Raw genomic sequence first — 6,739 nt, 5'->3', positions numbered from 1 at the left:
AAACTTTAAACACATAATAATTTCACATATTTTTATGTATCCCATTCAAACCTTTCATACGCATTTCAGTACTCAGCCAATTCTGTTGCTATTGGATTTGTTATAATTTTATTTCCCTTTTGTTTTTTAAAATTGTTTTGCATTTTTTCCCACAGGCTGCACGTAGCCTTCAAAATTCCCAGGAGTGGCCCGAAGCAGATTAAAATGTATTTGGGAGGTAACAAAATAAATAAAATATAATAGGATGGAGATAATGAAAATTCTGGGCGCTGAAGTCAGTATGTGAGCAGGGATCCACTTCTAGTTGAGTTGGGTTCCACTTGTGTAGTGGCTTCAGGGTCCAGAGCCTTGGAGTCAGGAAGACATCATCATTAGGACTAGTGCCAAAGAACTGCCTCTGACCTGTGCTGGCTGTGGTAACTCTCTTAGTGTCCTAGGCAACTCATGAAGACTTTAAGTTGCAAAGAAGGTGCCCATTTCCATTGGGAAACAGGGTTTTCTCATTTGCAAATTGTCAGTAACAAGGAAATTCCAGGTCTAGCCCTTAACCCTATTGAGAAAATTGATTTGAATAAACCTTATAGTCATTGGCAATTTCAACCTCTAGTCTCCCTCAGTTTCTTGGAAAAAGTTAAGAAAAACAGTGACTGGGACAGATAGTATTACATCTTTCCACTTTTTTCATTTACCATTTCTTCACAGAACAGAAATACATGGGATTTGATGGGAATAAGTTGGCACTGATGTTGCAGGGAGCCTGATCTCAAAGAGAAGAGATTAGGTATTCTTTACTCTAGCTCCTTATGCTCCCACCCCAAAAGTCTGGGAAATATACCTTAAACAATGATAAGATAAAGTTTAGGGGTGGTGGTTGGAGTGTTGGGCCTAGAGTCAGGAAGACCTGAGTTCAAATTTGACTTCAGACACTTCCTTGCTGGATGACCCTGGGCAAGTCACTAATCTTTATTTGCCTCAGTTTCCTCCACTGTAGAATGATGATCATAATAGCATCTAACTTCCATAGTTGTTGTTAGTGTGTGGGACAGAGACCACTACTCAAATTCAAAACAAAGACCTAGGTACCATGAAAGCAGAAAGGAGTTTATTGCTTTCTCATGAGAAAGGGTACCACCCCTGGGCGCCCTAATGACACCGGCCAGGGAGGACCAGGGAGGATGCATACATACAGAAAGCAAGGCTTATTTATACCCTAACTCGAGTTCCTCCTCTCTAACCCGTTCTTCCCCTTATCCCATTGACTGGGGCACAATCTATTCACGGAAATCTTCCCCAGCAACAGAGTTACACAAGTTTGCCCAGAGATGAGAAAAGGCGGGGAGTTTTGCAAGGGTTTTAGGTTGGGGGTAGGGCTATTCTATTTTTTCTCCTACATGCTTAAAAACAGGGTCTGAGGGGGTTTTGACAATGTCAGAAGGGAGTGTGTTTCAACAATACAATTAAATTCCTTGAGATGGCCATCTACAACGGGTGCCTCCAATTTCTCTCCTCTCACTCTTCTCACTATCTGGCTTCTGACCTTATCTCTCCCCAAATGACCAGTGATCTCCTAATTGCTGCCCTTTGTGAGAACTATTAACAAGAACTATTAACCCTTTGAGAAGGCTTCACTTCTGAGAGATCATCTCTCACATTAGGATCAAATAAGATAAAATTTATAAGGTTGTTAGCATAATTTCTGAAACATAATAGGCACCTAAGAAATCTTCTTTCCCTCCCCACTTTCCCTCATGCCGAAGATCTCCCCCAAAAGGAATTGATTAGATTCCTTCTAGAAAAGGGGCTGAATGTAGGAAATAGATACCAGGCATAAGACAATTAGTGCTTTCACAACCACAAAAGAAATATATAAAAACCAAGAATACTAAGCAAGCTTTAACAACTCCTGAAAACATGCCACTTACTCTGATTCCTCCAAAAGGTAAAGGCACTTTCTGGGTCTGCTGAACAACCTTTTTACGTTCACCTATGACCTTCCCTGTCTATGTAATTTACAAAAGGTTAGATGTCACAGAGTAGGTGGCAATGCCTTAACTGTATGTGTGGTATAAGGGCCACTAGGACCTCTTCCATTCTTATCAAGGAGAGTGCTAACCACAACCCAGCCTCACTTCAATCCAATTCACTTGCAAGTCATGCCATCTCCTTCCTGACATAGTGGTCCTCTTTGATAATGAAGGACAAACAACGATTTGCAAGTATAGATGCCCCAAGCAGCCAGGCTTTCTAGCTTGGGCTTTCTTAGCCTTTTCAGCTGCATCATCCTTCTGGCAATCTTATGTGGCAGATATGTGTTTTCTTGCAGGGAAGGAAAGATTTATTATCATTGTTGAGTGCCTACTATGTGATAAGCTCTGTGCTAAGTTCTTTACAAATACTATTTCATTTGATCCTTATGACAACTCTGTGAGTTAATTGCTATTATTTTTTACATTTTATAGTTGTGGAAACCAAGGTAGAGAGTGGGTAAGTGCCCAAGGTCAGATAGTTGTTCACAATATGTTATAAATTGTTCAGACTATAGCTGTTGATGATGTGTTATACATTGTTCATATTATCTGCTGAGGAAGGGATCTTACATTTTCCAATAGATATTGAAGGCAAGGGGATACAGTAGAAAAATCACCAGCTCTGGAGATGGAGAACCTGGACTTAACTACCATTTCAGATACTTAAATACTTGTGTGACCTTGGACAAGATATTTCTCTATCAATTTTGTGTTTTCAGTTTTGTTAGCAGATTACTGTACATAATATATTCTGATTGTACTTTTTGTTATTTTTCTGGTTTTGTTGTGATTTCACCTTGCTCATTTGCTATCTTATTGGTTTCTGATTTTCTGTCTTCTTAGCTAAAGGTGATTATTAATTGTTTTATGATTTGTTCTTTGACCCTCTCTTTATTTAGGCATTCATTGGCATCTCCATTTGGGTCTACGCTTTTTGTTTATGGTCCCTGAAGCAATGATTGTTTTTATTGTGTTATGTTCTATAAAGGAATTTTTTTTGCTATTTCTATCTTTTTATATTTGTTTGCAATATCTCTGTGCCCCAATAAATAGTCAGTTTTTGTAAAAGTTCCATGTGGTGCTGAGAAATTTGTATTTTTTTTTTGCAGTACCATTTAGAATATGGCATAAATATTTTAGCTTTAGTTTCTTTAGCAATTTGTTTAGGGACGTAAAGGTGAGGGTGGGAATCCTACCGTGAAGGTGTGTCCTCTATGTCACTTGCAGAAATTGGCATTGTTCTGGGAGTGAGGCACAATGGAAAGGGCAAATCTGCAATGCAAGGTGGACAAGGCAGTGGCAGAAAATGCCCAGGGGGAATAGCCCAGAATGGAGACCCAATATGGATACCATGAAAAATACAGAGGATAGAGAGGAACTAGATAACAGAGGGGTCATGCACCAAAGAATGAAGACCTAGAGTAGAAAGAAGGAGGGGAAGAAAATGAAGAGAGCAAGATAAATCCTCTTTGGAAAGAGATACCAAAAATGCAATTTGTAAGACTGATGAAGAGAACTAGTTGCAGTGGAGGAAAGGAGTAGTGAGCATGGTCAGTGGCGGGGGAGGGGTACAGAGCTCAGGGTAGGTGTCCATTCACGGGCTTTTGTAACCTTCTTTTGGGGTTTGGGTATTCTAGACCATTGTGATAGCTGCTTTAGCTTTGGCACATCATTTCTGTTTTGGAGAGATTTGAAAGGTCATGGAGATCAGAGGAAATGACTAGTCCTCCATCTTACTGGTCACATGACCCAGAAGTCTGCAGTAGCTTTCTAATCGTTCTCACTACTCAAGTCTCTTACCATTTCAGTCCATCCTGCTCAGTGTTGCCAAAAGTTTTCCTTGAGCACAGACTTCCTGACTCTTCCAACTTTTGTGCCTTCCTATGGCAGTGAGGATGAAGGACAGACACCATGCTTAATAGCCAACGCCTTTGGTGAATTTTCCTCAGTCATCTTTCCAACTTGATTGAACATGATCCCCATTCCCCCCACCTCCTGTTGTCTGACGTCCAAAGTATCTTTATCTCTGTCCTTTACCCGTGACTTGGCATCTCCTGGGTCTGTGCCTGTGCATTGGCTCTCCCACATGCCTGGAATCCTCTCTCCTTATAAAGTCCTTTCTTCCTTTAAGATTGAACCTGAACACTATCTTCATGAAATATTTCCTGACCTTGCCAACTGCTAGTGCCCTCCTCCCAACTTACCTTGTATTTGAGTACTTTATATCAGTTTGTAGTGGATAATTTTGTATCTACATCTATATCTATGTCTTTATCTATGTCTATATCTACATATATATGCTCATTTAATTGTCTCTTCCTTTATATTGTAAGTTCCTTGGAAGTAGGGCTTGTTTCATTCTTTCTCCTTGTATCCTCTCAATGAGTACAGTGCTTGGCACACACCAGGTGCTTAATAAATACTTGTTGATCCTGGATTACAGACCTGGGAGGGACCCTGTAGGCCACATAGCCCAACCTCTTTATTCTACAAATGAAATACCAAAGGCTCACAGAGGTTGGGACAAAGTCACAAGCTGGAATTCCAGCCCTGGCCCTCCAACTATAAATCTGACAGTCTCTGGACCTGCTGGAGTTTGTGCTCCACCTGCTGAAACTTCAAGTACCCAGCATGGCAGCTACCCAGGAAGACACCCTGGAGGAGGAATGAGGGACTTGCTAGGAACTTTCTGCTCCATTGAGCTGAATATGCTTCCCTGGAATTTATACCCATTGCTCCTGTTTCTTCCTTCTGGATCCAAGCTGAGAAAAAGTTCAATCCCTCCTTCCAATGAGACAGTCTTTCAGTACTCAGAGACAACTGTCATATCCTTCCTGGATATTTTCTTTTAAAGGATAAACTTCCCCAGATCATCACCACAAAGTTTTTAAGTGTTGTCTGGCCAACTATTATAATGCACCATAGAGCTATATCCTAGACATGGGGAGAGTCCATGTAGAGAGAAACACTATAATGCATGGTTGTACTCAAGAAGACCCATGCCTGATGACTTGGGGTATGGTGCATTCACTATTTAGATGTCTGAACAGTCACTGCTCCATCCAAATTGGCCAACTTTTTATCCCATGGGTCCCTTTTATAATATTTCTGTCTCCGTGCCTTTCTTCTTATGTCTCTCTCCTTGACTAGAATATGCTTCTCCTTTTTGCCTGTTGATTCCTTGTGATCTTTTATAACATGACAGAAAAGCACCCAGACACTTTTTCCTGAACTCCCTGATTTATCTCCACTTAGCACTTATAAAATACTATCTTTTATAATTATCTTTTTGTCTTCCTCTCTGTAATTCTGGATTACACGACCCTTATCAAAGAGATATTGCCATGGAGACTTTGTGGGCTGGAATTTGGGTATACTGACAGACACAAATTAATGAGAATTTCCCCAGGTGTCCAAGGCTTTTGACCTTGAGGACACTTCTGTGGAGAAGCTATCTGTAGGCTCAGAGAAAGAGGAAGGGTGCTTATGTCTTATTGTTTTCCCTGCCAACCCTGGCAAGGAATTTGAGATGGAAGCATTACCATCTTGCCACTGAAAGTAAGGTCAGCACTAACATTTATCAAGTGCCTAATGTGTGTCAGGCTCTATGCTAAGTATTGGGAATGCAAAGGCAAAAGAGCTTCCCTTGAGAAGTTCACAATCTAATGGGGGAAAGATAACTCATACCAGGAAGCTACTGGCAGGTCTGATGAAGTCTTGCAGGCAGGGCAGGAAATGATTGGAGGAAGGATGAGTTCCAGAGCTGACAACATCTCTCAGAATCATGAGTTTCCTTAGTTTTTGAAATCCAGGAAAGTCACAGGTGGGAAACAATGAGGTGAATTTCTGGGTTGCTCTTTAGAGGTGCTGACTAGACCAGATGTAGCGTTGAGAGTGGGAACACATGCAGGCACAAAGGGGTGTGGCCAGAGGGGTAGAGGGCAGACTGGTCAAAGCAGCACGAAGAAAGTCAGCGAAAGGGAAGTGCACTTCACAAGTCTGTCTTTCTCCTTAGCTTCCCCACAGTATCAGGAGTGGTGGTGCTTGGGAACACGCATATCTAAACACTCTAATTCCTGTTCCTCCCAATTGGTGTGAAAAGTGGGAAATAAAGGAAAATTCAACTTGTGTTACTGCCTGCTATCCTGTGTTTAATGCCTATTGTATTCTCTCTACTATTGATATTATTGTTAATAACTTTTATGGCCATTACATTGATTTGTCTAAACCATTGAGTTCATGATTTATGATAGAGAGAGGACATGGGAAAAAAAAAAAAGGTTTTTCCCTGTCTTCACCCAGAACAGAGGCAATGAGCTGATTAGAGAGTTTCTTCAATTTTGGTAATTCATTGTCTTAGACAATTATCAAAGCCTTCATACTAGACTGACTTTGAATAGAGAGAAGAGGAGAGGAGAGGAGAGAGAAGAGAGAGAGTATAGAGAAGATGAGAAGAAAGAGGAGATGAGAGAGAAGGAGGAGGAGGAGGAGAAGAAGAAGGAGGAGAAGAAGGAGAAGGAGGAAAAGGAGAAGGAGAAGATGAAGATGACAATGGATGAGGAGGAAGAGGAGGAGGAAGAAAAGGGAAAAGGAAAGGGGGGAGAGAGAGGGAGAGAGACAGAGAGAGAGAGGGAGAGAGGGAGAGAAAGAAAGAGAGAGAGAGAAAGAGAGAGAAAGAGAGAGAGAGAGAGAGAGAGAGAGAGAGAGAGAGA

General features: G+C 41.2%; 1 pseudogene; it reads right to left on the bottom strand.

Annotated features, from left to right (window-relative positions):
• Window positions 1-2,011: 2,011 nt before the first annotated feature.
• On the bottom strand, window positions 2,012-2,121 carry LOC114036981 (annotated as a pseudogene).
• Window positions 2,122-6,739: the final 4,618 nt, after the last annotated feature.

This window comes from Vombatus ursinus, unplaced genomic scaffold, assembly GCF_900497805.2.
Source record: "Vombatus ursinus unplaced genomic scaffold, bare-nosed wombat genome assembly UNPS02010193.1, whole genome shotgun sequence".
Classification (NCBI taxonomy): Eukaryota; Metazoa; Chordata; class Mammalia; order Diprotodontia; family Vombatidae; genus Vombatus; species Vombatus ursinus.
Note: the sequence above shows the minus strand (reverse complement) of the source record. Positions and strands in the feature narration are given on the sequence as shown.